The sequence below is a fragment of the Ictidomys tridecemlineatus genome, chromosome 5 (assembly GCF_052094955.1).
Source record: "Ictidomys tridecemlineatus isolate mIctTri1 chromosome 5, mIctTri1.hap1, whole genome shotgun sequence".
NCBI lineage: Eukaryota > Metazoa > Chordata > Mammalia > Rodentia > Sciuridae > Ictidomys > Ictidomys tridecemlineatus.
Genome location: NC_135481.1, coordinates 46,109,586 through 46,128,058, shown reverse-complemented (window position 1 = coordinate 46,128,058; position 18,473 = coordinate 46,109,586). Strand labels below are relative to the sequence as shown.

Below are 18,473 nucleotides of genomic sequence, written 5' to 3'. Positions count from 1 at the left end.
TTTTACAGCAGATTATTTAATCTTTCTTTAGCAGATTGTGAGTCAAATCCTCTACCACTGGACTGTCCCTAGCCAGCAGGATCATTTGTTGACACCCTCAGTCCCCATCGCAGTATTACTTGTCAAGCCACAGCAAGGCTTCGGTGCATTCCTGTGGCCACCAGGGGGCATCGTGAACACACGCCCTCCCCCTCCCCCTTCCTCCGCTGTGGGAGAGAGGCCGAGACCGAGATGGGCGGAGCTAGTGTTGGGCGGAGCTGCACTGCCCACTGGGGGCGCTATCCCGGCGGGCTGCGCGCGCGGCGGCGTTTGAATGGCTCTCAGTGGGGCCCGGCCCTGCAATAGAGGGACGCTTTAGGCTGTCCCGCGGCAGTTTGCCAGCGCCGGCGCTGGGGTGAGGCGCTGCGGTACCATGAGGCGCCGGTAAGTGACGGCCAAGCCGGTGAGGGACCCCGCCCGCCGCTGCCTGAGTGGGCAGCGCCTCTCCAGCTGGCCTGGAGCTGCCCCGGCCCACCTGCAGGCCCGGCGGCGGCCTCGTTCGGCTGGGCCCGACGGACTGCAGGGTCGCGGGGCGGGGCGCGGGCCGGGGTGCGGCCGCTGACTCGCTGTGGAGCACTGTGGGCCTGTTGGAGGTGGAGGAGGCTGGGGCCGCCGGCTCTGAGACGCTCCGGGCTAGGCCCGAGAGGTCTGGTCGGGGAGAGCCTTGGACGGAACCTGCTGTCAGTTATTTATCTTCGGGTGGAGTCGACATCTATACCCCGGGGAGCGGGGAGGACCGGACACGCGTGTGAGGAGAGCTGTTTGTGGACAGGTTTTCCGAGAGCCGCCTAGGCCTGGCCAAGGCATTTCCTTATTTTCTGATGTGTCTTTGGTTCCCAGACGGATGAGCTTTTGTTCCTTGGAACATAACTGCAAAAGAACTGCTAATTGCAACTTTAAAAACCTCCATTGTATTTTCTGAAAAATAGTTCTGTAACAGTACCTAGACTTTACCTATTAAAGAGTTTACCTATGAAGATAAAGAAGAGTTGATCCGTTTTCTTTCATAAAGTTCATTGGAAATAGGGTATCTGTTGAGAGCCACAGCCAGACTGTGGCAGGTATCTATGCCTTTGTGTGTGTATGTGTGTGTAGATTCGGAAAAAATGGGAGATAAATTAATTCTGTGTTAATCACCAGTTTAGCACTTGTGAAAATCTGAGAAATTAGTTTACCTGATAGCTTAAACTTATGTATAAAATAAGCATCCTGGGATATGTGTGTGTGAGCGCGTGTGTATGTGTTAAACCTACTTCAGACTGAATCAGCACTTTATACATTGAGGCTTTTATTTGGCTAATAATTGGCAGCGAAATAATAAGTAATATTTATTTTGCATTTTCTATGTGCTAAGCATTGTTTTAAGAACTTTGCTTTCGGTCTGTTAGTGATATTATCCCCATTTTGACAATGAGGAAACTGAGGCATCAAGAAGTCAAGTAACATGTACAGGGTTACACAGAGAATGCAGCTGGAACCCAAGCAGACTGGATCCAGGCTTTTAACTGTGCTGCTATGCTGCCTCCTTTATATGTGACTCTTCATTTATGTCAACTTTGGAGACATTTGTGAGAGTGTGCCTTTGTGTACACATAAATTAATTCATATAATATTTAGTTGAGTTCTTTGCTGGTGTTGACTGTACATGTTTTGTGTGCAATCAAAACATTGATTAAATCAATGTAACTTAAATGATTTGATCAATATTTATATGTGTATTGTTGCTTATTGTTTTAATATCTTTGTATCATTTCTCAATTGTAGAGAACAGTTAGAAGCCTGTATATTCCTGCTGGACCCCAGGGTGCAAACCTCTAATCCCAGATACTTCAGAGACTGAGGCAGGAGGATTACAAGTTTGAGGCCAGCCTGGGCAATTTAGTGGGCCTGAGGTGTAGCTCAGTAGCAGAGTGCTTGCTTAGCATGCCCAATACTCTGGATTTAATTCTCAACCCCATGGAGGGGAAAATAAAAAAAGAACAATCACTTCATAGGAAATCAACAGTTTGCTGGGCGTGGCAGTACAGGCCTGCAATCCCAGCAGCTTGGGAGACTGTGCAAGATAACTGCAAATTTGAGGCCAGCCTCAATAATTTATCAAGACCCTGTCTCAAAATAAAATAGACAGACTTGAGGGGTGTGGCTCAATAGGAGAGACCATCTGGGTTCAACTCCCAGTACTTGAAAAAAAAAATTAGTAGTTTATACTTATTTATAGCAGAACTTTTTAAATTTTATTTTTAGTTACTAAACTTTTGATTGCTTCTGTGCCCAGCACAGTGTTAGACCCAATTGATCGTATAAAAGAATTGTTCCAGGCAACAAACTTGAGGGAGGTTAGTCTAGTTTGGGAGATGAGATTAACAGAAACAAAAACAACAAAAAGAACTCGATATTATTCATTAGTACATTGGCTATATGCTGAACTGAACTGAGTAAAGCTCAGCCAAGAGCCAACAATTGAAGGATTTATGTAGGGCATTGAAGAGAAAGGTAGATGGGGAATTTTAGGAAGCAAAGTATTCAGAGATTTGGAATTGGGAATGAAATTTTTTTTTTTTCCTTGGGAACAGTAAGTATGGTCTATTTGGAAAGTTATTGTTGAGTAAGATTGTGTGAGGCAAGACTAAGGAGTGTTGTACAAGACACATATTTGAAATATGTGTATGTAAGCAAAGAGCAGGTGTGATTTTTGAAAGTTTTAAAACTTTGTCGGTGGTTCTCAACTGGTGCATTTTTCCCCTCCAGGGGACATTTGGCACAGTGTGGGGGAGAGGATGCTATTGGCAATTTGGCAAGATTGATAAACATCTTACAATAGGACAGCCCCTCCATGAGAAATGGTTACTCCAAATGTTGGTGCTGAAGTTGAGGAACCCCATTTTGATTGTTTGTATGGTCAGCCTCTGCTTGCATGTGCTTATAGATAAGTATGAATGATGAATTTCCAGAGCATGAGTACAAGTGATAATGTATCTTTTCATTTGAAATATAAACATTTTAAAGGAAGAAGTATTTTTTAATAACTTTATTTAAATTTATTTATTTATTTTATGTGGTGCTGAGGATCGAATCCAGGGACTTGCACGTGCAAGGCGAGTGCTCTACCGATGAGCCACAACCCCAGCCCCAGGAAGAATTATTAAAACACAATAATTGATTAACTATAAAAAACAATGGAGTTAAATGTCATTATGGCATCTCCAAGGTTTTATATCCAGAGATGCCATAATGACATTTAAAGCTAAAAGGAGAATAGAACCACTAAAATAAATTAGAATACTTGTAATTTTTATTTTAGAAGTGTAGACTGCAGGGCTGGGGATGTGGCTCAAGTGGTAGCGTGCTTGCCTGGCATGTGTGCCACCCGGGTTCGATCCTTAGCACCACATACAAAGATGTTGTGTCCGCCGAAGACTAAACAAATAAATAAATATTAAAAAATTCTCTCTCTCTTTAAAAAAAAAAAAAGAAAAGAAATGTAAACTGCAGTTCACAGAAACCTATAATGAGATTTTAATGAAGACCCTTGGTATCTGTCAACATTTTTCCTGAACCTCCTAAATTAGTCTTCATTGTCGTCGTCGTCGTCGTCGTCTTCTTCTTTCTTCTTTTTTAATACAAAGCTTATATTTCTTTCTTAACAAGATTCTTCCTTTCCCTTTCCCCCTTTTTTGGAAGTTTTACAAATACTTTCTTCCTGTTAAAATCCTAAATAAGGTTTTAGTTCGTTGGTCATGAATCTTCACTTTGAAAGCTCTAAAGGACCAATTTGATTTTTTTTTTTAAAGTGTACAAATCACTACAGTTTTACAAACAAGAAGTGAGTGTAACTTACTTCTTTTTCAAGGGAGTGGGCATTATCTTAAAAGTGCTTGACCAGGGGTTGGGGTTGTGTAGCTCAGTGGTAGAGCATTTGTGTAGCATATGTGAGGCACTGGGCTCTATCCTCAGCACCATGTAAAAATAAATAAAGGAAAGATAGTGCTGGGTTGTGGCTCAGTGGTGGAGCGCTTGCCTTAGTATGTGTGAGGCACTGGGTTCGATTCTCAGCACCACTTGGAAAAATGAATAAATAAAATAATGGTATTGTGGCCATCAACAACTAAAAAAAATTTTTTTAAAAAGATAACATGTCCATCTACAACTAAAAATTTTTTTTACAAATGCCAATCAACATTACATTGATCTTTTATCAGTCATTATACTTGGTTGCTATTGTTTGAATGATCCCCTCAACTCACTTAATTGCCATTGTAAGATTATTAAGAGGTGGGTCTAATGTCAGGTATTTAGATCATGTGTGTTGAGAGCCACAGAGTCGGGATGGTGCCTGGCATTTTGCCAGAAGGAGTGGTTAAGAGGTGTGCCAGCGAGACATTAAGATGATAATTAAGTTAACCTGTGTATAATTGCTGTGACTGGATGCTGCTGGATTGAAACAGGCTGTGTATTCAATTGTGTATAGACCCCTGCTGTCTGGCAATAGGGTGGCTCTTGCTGCCTCAGGCACCGGCTCACGAGTTCCCGAGTTCCCGGGAGCCTCCTGGAGGGCTGGGAGAGTTCTCCAGGACTGCACTTGAAGTGCCTGCCGGTGAGAGTTCGGGCAATAAAGTAGTTCCTGTTTGAACCTACAAGTGCCTTGTGGCCCCTCGGTTATTTTGTGCCCAGCCAGACTGCAGCACATGTAGACTTCACTCTCATGAATGGATTAATGCCATTATTATGAGAATAGGTTAGTGATTAAATTCTGGTGAATTCTGACCCCCTTTTGCTCTCTTGCTTACTTTTTTCCCTCATACAGTCTCTCTCAACTTTGTGTTGCCTTTCACCATATTATAATGTATAATATGGGGCCTCACTCCATGGGGCCCTTTGATCCTGGCTTTCCCAGTCTCCTGAACAACAACAACAAAAATTCTGTACAAATTACCCAGTCTTTGGTATTCTGTAATTGCTGCAGAAAATAGTTGAAGATATTAATAATATTTGTTAATTTGGTGCTTTCTGGAAAATATATTTAGGAAAGTAAATTTTTTAAAAATACCTTAAGCATAATGTGAAAAGTATTTACTAGAAGTATTTACTTTTCAAATTACATGTAGTATAATTTGACTTTTCTTTTCCAGATCAAATGCTGTGCTTACTCTTTCTTGCTTACCTCTAAGTATTTTCTCACTAACTGCTTTGTATCCATTTACTCTGGAGAAGTTTGTATTAAACTTACCATTCTTATTCTTGAGGCATGATGAGAGTAGAGATAGGGGACTCTTCAGAACACTCTTTACCCTATTTGGCTGCTTTCATGTGTAACCACCTCTTTTTTCTTGAGTTTTACACACTGCCTGAAATTCTTTTTGCCATGAACAAGTCACCCAGAACCTACCACCTATGTATAAGTCATGAAATGTTTATTCCAGCATCTTCTTTTTTCACCATCTTTAATTTAAGACTTGTGGTTTGGTGTTATGGTGGGAAAGGCACTGGTACTTGAAGTCACAGCTTTAAGCCTGGCTCTTCTATTAGTAACTGCGTGTTCTTAGGCAAGTCACTTAATCTCATCTGTAAATTGAAATTATCTTCAAGGTCCTGCTGTGAGAATCTATGAAATGGTTACTTTTCAAGGAGAAACCTTTGGAGAATAGGGCAATTGTTAAGTTGTTCATGTCTTACTGTACATTAATTATAGATGATTTCTTTTAGAGGCATTTGTACAAGTTATTTCCATATGATAGACTCAGGTAGGAATCTTAGTATGGAATTTAAATTCTTTAGCCTATAAGCATCAGGCAGGCAGGGATCTTTGTTTTGTCTACTGGTGTTTTCCCAGTGCCTAGGATTATAATTAGCCCATGACATACATAAATATTTATGAAATGAGTGAAGATGTGAAGGAATGAGTTGTCAGGGAAAGACAAACTTGCTAGAGTAGCAGCACACAAATGCTCCTAGTACCTTGAAAGGACTCAGACTACAAACCAACTGGAGTACAGTTCAGTCACTCTTACAGTATAAAACATGCTGCCTAGTAGTAGTAAAGCATCCATTGTTCACTTGGTAACATTTCAGAACTTTTAAGCAATTACTGCCTTGAATGCTCCACCTAATCACAAAGTACAACTTTGTCCATCACCAGATCTTACTTGGGTGTGTACTTGACATTTCCTTATCCTAGCAATATCATCATCATTAACAGTTTGCCACAAATAAGTCTTACATATTTGTAAACTATCGGTCTTTTATCAATGGAGGATTCATGGCACAACAGTTAAAAACTAGCCCTCTTGACTTTTCTCCAGGGTAGGGGGACCAGTGTTGGAGATTAAACCCAGGCACCTGACCACTGAGGTACATCCCCAGTCCTTGGTATTTTTTGTGTTGAGGCAGGATTTTGTTAAATTGCTGAGGCTGACCTCAAACTTGAGATCCTCCTCCCTCAGCCTCCTTAGTCTTTGGCATTACAGGCATGCACCACTGTGCCCAGCAACTTTTGGTCATCTTGTTTCAGTCATTCTAATTCCACAAATGGAATATAAATAATCTTCAAGAACAGCTTTTCATCATAATTCCTACATTGTATTTAAGTGATGTAGTTCTTTTTTTTTTTTAAGAGAGAGTGAGAGAGAGAGGGGGACAGAGAGAGAGAGAGAGAGAATTTTAATATTTATTTATTTTTTTCTTAGTTCTCGGCAGACACAACATCTTCGTTTGTATGTGGTGCTGAGGATCAAACCCGGGCCGCACGCACGCTAGGCGAGCGCGCTACCGCTTGAGCCACATCCCCAGCCCCAAGTGATGTAGTTCTTAAGTCTCTTGTAATATATAGGTTCTTCTTTTTTTCTTGCAAAATTTCTATTGAGGAAACTGAGTCATATGTTCAAAGAATTTCCATTTTTAGATTTTTCTATTTGCATCCCCATGGTGGTGTTTAACAGATTCCTTTCCCTTCAGTATTTTATTTAAGATGATAACTTTTACCAGGTAATTATGTTCAGGTTAGATTTTTTTGGCAAAAATATTTATTACTATTGTATATTTCCTGTTGTATTATATCAGGGGGCATATAGTGTGTGGTTGTGATGCTAAGATTGATCAGTGGTTTGGTTTTCATCAACCTGCTCTGTCCATTGAAAGTTTCCTATCACCTTTGCTTTTGCTTTCCATTCAGGCCCAGATTGGACAACTGTTTCTAATATACTTTTCAAATTAAATGAGGAATAATTTTGACTTTTCTTTCATATATATATATACACATATATATATATATTTTAGTTGTAGTTTGACACAGTATCTTTATTTCACTTATTTATTTTTATGTGGTGCTGAGAATTGAACCCTGAGTCTCACATGTGCGAGGCAAGTGCTCTACCACTGAGCCACAACCCCAGCCCTGACTTTTCTTTTCCAGATCAAATGCTGTGCTTACTCTTTCTTGCTCACCTCAAAATATCGAAATAGAAAAAGCTCTAGATTTGGATTTTTGAGTATACAAGAATTTTACTGTGGTTGTTTAATTAGAGAGCTTTCCTTCATTTTATTTTTATAATTTCCTGTTTGTCATCAAGACTCACATCTGGAGTTGGGGTTGTAGCTCAGTGGTAGAACACTTGCCTTGCACACGTGAGGCACTAGGTTCAATCCTCAGTACCACATAAAAATAAATAAATAAGTAAACAACTAAAATTTAAAAAAAAAGACTTAGGCCTGGTAAATGTATATTCTACTCAAATTAGATGCTCTGCTTCTGTGTTTCTACTAGTCTGTACTATCTATTCCTCATTTATAGCATTCATTATATATCTTTTCTTGTCAATTTTTCCTCTCGAGACTGTAAGCTTCTTGAGAAATAAGACATGTAGTTATTATTCATCTCCTGAAAAATAGTACTTGCTGAATTAATACATTGAGTTGAATACATATGCTTTTTTTTCTTTTAATAGCTTAAAAATGAATCTTAAAATACTAGTACTTTGTGATGATATTCATTTGCTCACTGAAGAGTGTATGTATGTGTTTACATTAATAGTTGTTGAATTGATTTTTAGGTTGTTTATGATAAGCTAGAGAAATGCAGTTCCTGCCTGTGAGAAGTTTTGCAGTCTAGTTTTGCAAGAAGAGACACACCTAAATCCATTAGTAGCCAGTCATATCTTCAATTTAGGTCCTCAGTTATTTGTTGTTTGTGAAAAAACTGAAATTGTGCCATATTAACTAAATACAAAAAGAGATGGTGGGGCTGGAGTTGTGGCTCAGTGACAGAGTGCTCGCCTCGCATGTAGGAGACCCTGGGTTCGATCCTCAGCACCAAATACAAAAATAAACAAGTGAAATAAAGTTGTGTCCAACTACAACTAAAAAATAAATATTAAAAATAAACAAAATAAAGATATTGTACCCATGTATAACTTAAAAGTTTTTTAAAAGAGAAAGAGATGGTGAAGTAAAAGAACAATGAGGGCTGAGGTTGTAGCTTAGAGGGAGGGAGATAGATCACTTGCCTTGCATGTGGGAGGCACTGGTTTCGATCCTTAGCACCATAAAAATAAATAAATAAAATACAGTTATTTAAAAAAATCTGTAGTTTTGAGAGAGAAGAAAAAAAACCCAATTAAAACAATACTCAAGAAATGTTTCAGAGGGCTGGGGATGTGGCTCAAGCGGTAGCACGCTCTCCTGGTGTGCGTGTGGCCCAGGTAGATCCTTAGCACCACATACAAAGATGTTGTGTCTGCTGAAAACTAAAAAATAAATATTAAAAAAAAAATTCTCTCTTTCTCTCTCTCTCTCTCTAAAAGAAAAAAAAGAAATGTTTCAGAGCCAGGCAAAGTGGTGTACACCTATAATCCCAGCCACTCAGGAGGGAAAGGCAGGAAGATCACAGATTCAAGGCCAGTCTTGGTAATTCAGTGAGATCCTGTCTCAAAAAATATAAAGAGAAAAGAGCTGGGGAGGTAGCTCAATGGTTGAGAGTTCCTGGATTCAATTTCTAGTACTACTAAAAAATAAAGAGGGGCTGGGGATGTGGCTCAAGCGGTAGCGCGCTCGCCTGGCATGCATGCGGCCCGGGTTCGATCCTCAGCACCACATACCAACAAAGATGTTGTGTCCACCGAGAACTAAAAAAAATAAATATTAAAAATTCTCTCTCTCTCTCTCTCTCTCTCTCTCTCTCTCTCTCTCTCTCTCTCTCTCTCCTCTCTCACTCTATCTTTAAAAAAAAAAATAAAGAAAAGAGAAGTGCTTCAGAGAGAGAGATTTTGAATTCAATAATGATAAGAGAAACTTTCATGAATAGGAAAGGCAGGAAAGGAGTATTTCAGGGAGTAAAAACATTTTGTTTCAATAAAAATGAAACATTAGGAAAGACAGGAAGTTTAATTGCAAAGTTTAGAAAATGAGATCCAAAGTTATGAAGTTCAGGTATGCTTACAATGGTTTACACTTCTCCTCCTATTTCCTTTTGTAAAAGATTTAATGTGTCAGTTTTGTAAGTTTTTGCCATCTTTTTCATTGATATCTATGTGATATACCAATATTAGCATTCTGCCAAACTTTGCCTATTTCTCTGAAATCTCTTTGACACTCAAAATATTCTCTCCTCAAGTTTCAACAATTTGGTTAATTTATTTACTCCCATTTCTCTTTATCCTGGTTTCCTCCTCTATTTAAAAACCAAAGTCTTAGGGGCTGGGGTTGTGGCTCAGTGGTAGAGCATATGTGAGGCACTGGGTTTGATTCTCAGCACCACATATAAATAAATGAATAAAATAAAGGTCCATCAACATCTAAAAAATGTATTTTAAAAATCTTACTTTATTATCTGCAGATTTTTTTTTTATCTGCAGATTTTTTCGTTCTTTTTGAAGTAAGGCTGGGTAGACATATAAACATTTTTACTTTCATCGATGAAGAAAGTGAGACTCAGCTATCTCCAATGTTATATATCTAGATATGTGGGAAAGCTGGGAATTTGAACATGGGTCTGTTTGACCTAATCTTCAAGCTATACCAGTCTTTAAGGTTGAATGAATCTTAATTTTTTTAACCATTTAGTAAGTTGTGATACCTGCTAAATAGCACAGAGCTTTCCAGAGAGTTGAGACGCAGCAGGAGCCCCCAAGGCCTTTGCAGATGAAGCTTTTAACTCCCACAGGCCTCCAAGTGAGAATACTCACTTCAAGCTATTGCATGCACAGGGCACCTAGGGCATCTCCAACTTAGTCTGCAGGGCAGACCCAGCCCACACAGCTTAGTGGAGTGCACAAAACCAGTAGGGCTGGTCTTGGTGATTGCCATTAAAAACAAGTATATATCCCAGATGTTTTAAGGAATGTTCTGAAACCTCCAGGACTGAAGTGTGAACCAGTTTCCTCTAGGGAAAGGAATGGGAGTGGCCCAAGGGAGTCATAATTTCTCAGCTCTGTCAAACAAGTTCCTAGTGCTCTGGACCCCAATTTTTTTAAGTCAGGTTACTGAGGTATCATTTCTTTGAGTTTTGACATGCACACAGTTGTGAAATCACTACCAATCTAGATATAAAATGTGGCCCTCTATCAGAGAACTTCCTCTTATCCCTTTGTAGTCAACTTTTCCCTCCCCCCAGGCTGTATTTTTGCTATTTCTAGAATATCATACAAATAAAATTGTATAGCATGTATCCCTCCAAGTCGGGCTTCTTTCATGTAGTATGATGCAGTTGAGTTCCATTGCTCCATGTGGATCTGTAGTTCTTTTTTATTGCTGAGTAGTTGGGAATTTTTATAGAAAGAAACTGTAGAAAAATTGATCTAGGAAATTAAACATTTGAACTGTGATGGGATGTCCATGCATTCTAATTTTGCTTAAGATGAACTTGGCTTCCGCCTATTATCCCAGCATAATTTTTTATTTTTTATTTTTTTGGTACCAGGGACACCTAAATTACTAAGTCACATCCCCAGCCCTTTTTAATTTTTGAGACAGGGTCCCATTAGGTTGCTTCAGGTGGGGGGGGGTCTAAGGTTGTGGCTCAGCAATAGAGCACTCTTACCTAGCACATGCAAGGTGCTGGGTTCGATCCTCAGCACCACATAAAAATAAATTTTTAAAAAGGTATTATGTTCAATTGCAATACATATTTTAAGTCGCTTAAGTCCTCACTAAATTGCTAAGTCCGGCTTTGAACTTTGCAATCCTCTTGCCTTGGCTCCTCCTAAACCACTGGGATTACATGCCAGTGCCACCATGCCCTGCTCCAGCATGATTTTTAATAGTACCTCCTTTCACTCCCAAAAGACTCCTGTTTGGATGATCAGTTATAGTTCCAGTCTAAACTGAGTACATAGCAAGATGTGGTTATAGTTCGCTTACTTTCCAGTTTGCCCAAATTACTTTCCAAGATACTGTAATATGCATATTTACATTTTATATAAACATTGTAGCAGTAATAACATGTAATCTCATTTTAATCTTTACAACAATATTCTCATTTTGCATTTGAGGAAACATTCAGATTAGAATAAATGACCTGCCAAAAATCATGAGCTAGAAGCTCCGTATATTCTACAATATATATCTTAAGGTCTTTGCAATATCTATTAATTAATTAGGCCCTTAATCTCTTATATTTATTGGGAGGAAGTATAGTGTATTGATTATAGGTAATGGAGAATATAGGTAATGGAGCTGGGTACAGTGTTGCACACTGTGCCTTGGTTATGGTAAACTTTTTTTTTTTTTTTTTTTTTGGTTATGTGATGTTGAAGATGGAATCCAGGGCCTTACGAACGTTAAGGCTGGCACTTTACCACTGAACTGTATCCCCAGCCTTTAATATGCAGTGAAATCCTCTCTTCCCCCAAAATAAAACCTCCCACTCTTAAAAAAATAAAGAGTACTTTGTGTTTTCCCCTCTAATTAAAAATTAATAATTTTAACCTTCAGTAGTTGGTACCCAATTATGAATCCCTTTTTAAAATATTTGATCATAGGGACTTTTTAATATATTTAATTTCCAAGAAATGGTTTAACATGCAGCATATCCACAATTACTTGAACAGAGTAAAGCATCCATTAAAATGTATATAGATGCTTTAAACATACCTTGGAAAAATCTTCAGTAATGTTTTTCCACAATTAATAAAGGCAGATGTTGTATAGGATAATGTAGGGACCAGGAGATGACTTTTTGCAGGAAAGCAAATAAAACAACAATTTGGGCTCGAATTGATGGGGTTGTAGTTCTGATAGTGGAAGAGGGAAAGTCAGAATGAATGAATCCATGAACTATTCTGAAAGAAGATTTAAGAAGACTTTGTGACTATTAGAAGGATGGAGAGGAACAAAAATAATTCCCTGATTCTAGTCTAAGAGAATTTTGATGTCATTAATTTCAAATGTGGTAGCCCAGGTGGACATTGAAGAGACGAAATAGGTTTTAGGCACACTGACTGGAACCTAGCAGTGGCAGGCAGACCAGAAAGCCAAGGCCAAAGAAGTTAGGGCAAAGACTGGGTTTAGAGAAATAGCTTAAGCCATGAAATCATACTTCCTCTGTTTTAGGATAGAAAGAGGAGTTGCTGAAGGAAAAGAAACCCAGAGAATGGTAAACCAATAAGAAGAGTCAGCAGAGCTGTATTGTTTGAACAAAATCAGGGAAGAGTCATAGAGTGATGAAAGAGCTAACTGATGATGAATAATGAGCAATCTTTAGAGTTGGTGTAGCTGACCTTGATGAGCATCATTGCTGCTATAAAGGCTATAGCTTTCAGTGATGTTGAAGGTGCAACTTTTCAAATGAGAGAGTAAAATGAAAACCAAGGTTGTACAGGATTAAATACAAATTGGAAGTAAAAAGCACTCATTGTAGAAATTTGGCAGGAAAGGAAAACAGATAAAGGGTATAGGAGTTGATAGGGGAAACCTGAGCATGTTTGAAAGCAGATGGGGAGAAATCAGTTCAAAGGGAGAAACTGAAGATTTTTTAAAAAGTGGGAGCAAAGTCTAAATTGAAGTAAAAAGGCAAAATTGAGAAAATTAGATGAAGCTGTCCTAATTTTGGAAAAGTTAAAATAGATTGTTTTAATGAAACTTTACCTCTGTATGTTGGTATTTCCATCTTATTTTGATTACTTTGAGAGCTAAGTCGCTTTTTTAAAACAGTAATCTCATTAAATTACTTATTTCTTCAGATTATAAAAATAATAAAATAATTCATGTTCATTGTAGAAAATAGGGAAACTTGTAATGAATGAAAAATCACCTGTAGTCCCACCCACAATAAAGAACTTCAGTTAATTTGTGTTTGGGGAAAGGAACATAGGAGATTGAACCCAGGGCCTCATGCATGCTAGGCATGCACTCTACTTCTAAGCTACACCCTCAGTCCATGGTTAATGTTTGGATAGAGCTTTCTCCCAGTTTTAAATTAATTATATGTATTTTAACTGACATAAAATATAAAAGAAACCTAGATGTTAATGAGGTGTCATATGTTTTGATACATGTATTCATTGTACAATGTTGAAATCAGGTTAAACATACCTGTCCACTCAAATATTCATAATTTCTTTACAGTGAAAATATTAAAAATCCTTTCTTTTAGCCTTTTGAGAAGTACAGTCTTATTGTTATCTGTAGTCACCCTGCTATGAAATAGCACACCAGAACTTCTTACTCTTATTTAACTGTAACTTAGTACCTGTTGGTCAACTTTTCCCCTGTTCCTTCCTGCTGCCTACTCTTTTTAGTCTCTGATTACCACCATTCTACTATCAACTCCTATGAGATCAACTCTTAAATTTCATATATGAATGAGATCTTGCATTATTTGTCTTTCTGTAATGATCGCCATTTCTATCCCTGTCCTGACAAATTATACAATTACATTCTTTTTATGGTTATGTAATATTCCATTGTATATATGTACATGTTTTCTTTAGTCACCAACTAATGGACACATTAGTGTGTGAATAGTTATCTCTTGGTTATTGTGAATAGTACCACAATGATGAATATGGAAGTACAGATATCTTTTTGTCATTCATTTGCTTTGGATATATACCTTGTGGTGGGATTGCTGGTTCATGTGGTAGTACTATTTTTGATTTTTAATTTTTTCTTTATGGTACTGGGGATAGAACCCAGGGCCTGGTACATGCTAGGCAAGCACTCTACCAATGAACTACATCCCTAGCCCTTTTTATTTTTATATTTTTGAGGATACTGGAGATTGAACCCAGGTGCTTTCTGTCACTGAGCTATATCCTTAGCCCTACTTTTTTTTTTCTCTTCCATTTTGAAACAGGCTCTTGCTAAGTTGCCCAGGCTGCCATTAACCTTGTGATTTTCTTGTCTCAGCCTACAAGTAGCTGGGATTACAGGTATATGCCACCAAGCCTGGCCATTCTGCAGGTTGTCTCTTCCCTCTGATGATTATTTCCTTTGCAGAACCTTTTTAGTTTAATATAATCATATTTATCTATTTTTGCTTTTGTTTCCTTTGCTTTAGAGATTTTTGAATGGATATATGTTATCTATATTTTGTTTGAAAAACCGGGATCCTACTTTGCCTTCAGTATTCTGTTTTATTTTTATTTATGTTTGTTTATATTTGCGTGCTGGGGATCAAATCTAGGGCCTACACATACTAGGCAAACACTTCTAGCCCCATATCCTGTGTTTTAAAATACCATTATGTTTGACCCTTCCTCCACTTTTAAAAACATTCTTTGAAAATAGTGTTTTTAATGTTCCATTGTAGGCACTGATCCTATGTGGATCAGCCTTGGTTTCTTTTTTTTTTTTTTAATATTTTTTTGTTTTAGGTGGACATAGTATCTTTATTTATTTTCATGTGGTGCTGAGGAACGAACCCAGTGCCTTGCATGTGCCAGGCCAACACTTGGTTTCTTCTGTTTTTATCACCTTGTTTTTTAATCTAATCTAAATTTCATTGTTAAATATTTCAGATACCATAGCAGTTAGCATGATTCTGATAGCTAAATGTAAGAGGTAGGAATCAATAACCCCAAACCCTAAATATTGTCCCAGAATATCTCATTTTTACCTTCTCTCTTCTCTCCCCTTCACTGAAATTCTTGAGAGAAAAAGTCTGTGTTTATCTTTCCCTGTCATTTTTTTGGTTGGCAGCTGCCTCTTGTTGGTCTTTAAGCCCTATAAATCTCCTCATAGGAGATTTGGCTTACCCAAATAAAGTGAGGGAAGGGTGGGAGAAAGCTTATAGCTTATGTTTATCTGTCCATTTGTTGTCTTCTCAAAAGTTAGTACTCATTTGGCTTGAATAAAGCATTAATGTTTGATTATTCAGATTGAAAATGCTGACTGAACTCTATTTGAAAATAATTTGTTTCAATTAACAAAAACAGATGTGATGGAATGGCATCCTATGCTTTATGCTCTCTCACTGACTGGCTAATATCTTTGGATGTGTTACTTGGCATACTGGGGTTAAACAAAAAAAGCTGGTTGGAGCTTTAAATTCTGAAACCTGTTTATTATCTATTTTATTATTATGATAGTGTTTATAAACTGTCTTTATCCTCAAGGAAGTAAATAGAAAACACCTTTGTAATAATAGGAGTGACTATGGTGGTGACTTGAGAATGAGTCTTTAGAGACAACCATGTTTAACTTTTCAAGAAGAAATTGCCTAGTGAAATTACAAAGTTAAGTACAATATAAATAGAATACTGTGGTATGTTAATGTAGGAAAGTTAAATTAGCTTGATCTTGAGTTGCAACTTAAGATATAGACTAAAGTCCAGACATATTTCATTCCTATGTGATGAGTTTTTCTCTTTGTGAATTTCTGAACATTTAAAGCTGTTTAACCACTTGATTTGGCTGCCATCAGGATAGATTATATGAATAAATTCCTTTCTATATTTTTGGTGGGCAAAACCTACTATATAAAGAAAATTCATCCTTTCGATTTCTTCTGTGGGGCTGGGAATGTGGCTCAGGCGGTAGCGCGCTCGTCTGGCATGCGTGCGGCCTGGGTTCAATCCTCAGCACCACATACCAACAAAGATGTTGTGTCTGCCGAGAACTAAAAAATAAATATTAAAAATTCTCTCTCTCTCTCCTCTCTCACTCTCTCTTTAAAAAACAACAACAACATCAATTTCTTCTGTGTACTGCTGTCTTATTTTTCAAGAAAAATACTATAATCTTTAGGAAAATATTTAATATTCAGAATAGTTTTAAGTCAGCATATTGGTCCCTTCCCAGCCTCCTTGTCTATTTTTATTCTTTTAGGACCTTATTTCTTTTGTTCTTTTTTCACTAAAAGACCATCCTTTATATTTTCTATAATCACTGCTCCAACCTGAATGTAGGAGGTATGAATCAATAACCCCAAACCCTAAATATTGTCCCAGAATATCTCATTTACCTAGCCCATCACACATGCTAGGCAAGCACTCTATCACTGAGCTACACTCCAGCTGACCATTTCAGATTTTTTTTGTTCTATTACCAGATAGAATGTCTGCAGCATATAGAGAGCTTTAAACTAATTTCAGTAGCACCGTAAATATTCTTGAGAGAAAAAGGATAATCCTATATTACTGCCCTTAAAAGATGCTATCAGATTTCATGAAACATGAATTTGCATTGAGGTTTTATTATTAAAATTTTGATAATTTTCTTCCACTTAAAATAAAAAACTTCATTGAAGTATTACATATATTCCATAAAATTAATATTTTAAATATTTGATTCATTGTATAGATGAACAGATTTTACAGTCATCATCCCCAGTATAGTTTTAGCTTGTGCCCATATGCAGTTACACCCACTCCCTCTCCAGCCTAAAATAACTACTAATCTAATTTTGGTCTATAAATTTTTAATTTTATGGACATTTCATATAAATGGAATCATGTAGTATAAGATGTGCTCTTTTAAAAGTGTCTGGCTTCTTTCACTTAACCATAACTTTCACACACATTATAGAAAGAGAAGAGGGAAGTTGAGTCAGTTGGTTCCTTTCATTTATTTTTCTCTAATTTCTCTAGTTTCAAAGACTTATAATGTTAAACATTTATCTTCATTATTTTGGTTCAATGTACCTAAATACCTTGCTCATTTTTACTTCATTGAGAGAACAGAGTTTTGACTATTATTGTCATTCCTCAGGAGATCTAGTTTGAATTCAGTTGTTTTAGGGGAGAGTGCTAATATAAGTGGTGATGATTCTTAATTTTAAATTCCCTTTGTTCATCACTGGTAAATAGGGAAATCATCACTTTCATATATTAACCTTGTATCTTGATAACTTGCTGTAAATCCCTTATTAGTTTCAGGATTTTTTTTTTTGATTGATTCTTTCAGGTTTTCTCTATTGATAATTATATTATCTGTGAACAAAGATAGTCATATTTCTTTACGGTGCTACTGAAATTAGTTTAAAGAAAAAGGCAATCTGTATGCCTTTTTATTTCTTTTTCTTGCTTTACTTCATTAGCTAGGCTTTCTAATACACTATTGAAAAGCTGTGGTGAGAGGGGCATTGTTGCCTTGTTTCTAATCCTGGTGGAAAAGTTCCATAATTTTTACCATTAAGGATGTATACCCTTAATACCTATAGGTTTTTTTTAGGTGTTCTTTATCAAGTTGAGGGAGTTTCCCTGTTTTACCAAAAGTTTTTGTCCTGAATGGTTTTTGGATTTTGTCAGATGCTTTTTCTACATTTCTGGATGTGATTATGTAATTTTTCTTTCTAACCTGTTGATGTTGATGGATTACATTAGTTGTTTTTCTAATGCTGATCAAATCTTCTGTGCCTAGGATAAATTCTGTGTGGTTATGATGTATTTAGTCTTTTATACATTGTTGAGTTTGATTTGCTAATATTTTGTTGAGTATTTTATCAGTGTTCGTGAGAAATTGATAGTTTTCTTACAATGTCTTTGGTTTTGGTATTAGGGAATTCAGAATATTTTTAAGTCAGTATATTAATTCTAAGTTTTTTGTAATACACATTCATCTAACAGATTTTAACAGCTTATACTGATTACAATTTGTATTACTTTTTTATTTTGTATTTTTTTATGTACTGGGGCTTGAACTAGTGCTTTGTGCATAATAGGCAAGTGCTCTACCCCTGAGGCACATTCTCACTAAGTTGCCTAGGCAGGCTTCAAACTGCAATCCTCCTGCCTCAGCCTCCTGTTGCTGGAATGATAGGTGTGTACCACATGCCCAGCTTACTTTTTTAATTAACCAATTTATTTTGAGGTACTTATAAATTTCCCTTTAATACTTAGCAACCACTAATGCATTTCTGTAAATTTTGTTTGTTTGTTTCACAAATTCTCTATAAATGGATTAATGTATGAATCCATTTGAGGCTAAGTTTTTCCATTCAGCATAATCCTCTGGAGATTCATCCAAGTTATTATATATTTCAGTAGTTCATTCTACTTTATTGC

At 37.2% G+C, this 18,473-nt stretch overlaps 1 protein-coding gene across 2 annotated transcripts in view; it reads left to right on the top strand.

The window, feature by feature from the left end:
• Positions 1-262: 262 nt before the first annotated feature.
• Katnbl1 (katanin regulatory subunit B1 like 1) overlaps positions 263-18,473 on the top strand; it is a 37,752-nt gene continuing 19,541 nt past the window's right edge. For both annotated transcript variants that reach the window (XM_021734460.3, XM_005337141.4), the window contains exon 1: positions 263-423. The gene's annotated coding sequence lies outside the window, so the exon portion shown is untranslated. The remainder of the gene's footprint in view (positions 424-18,473) is intronic.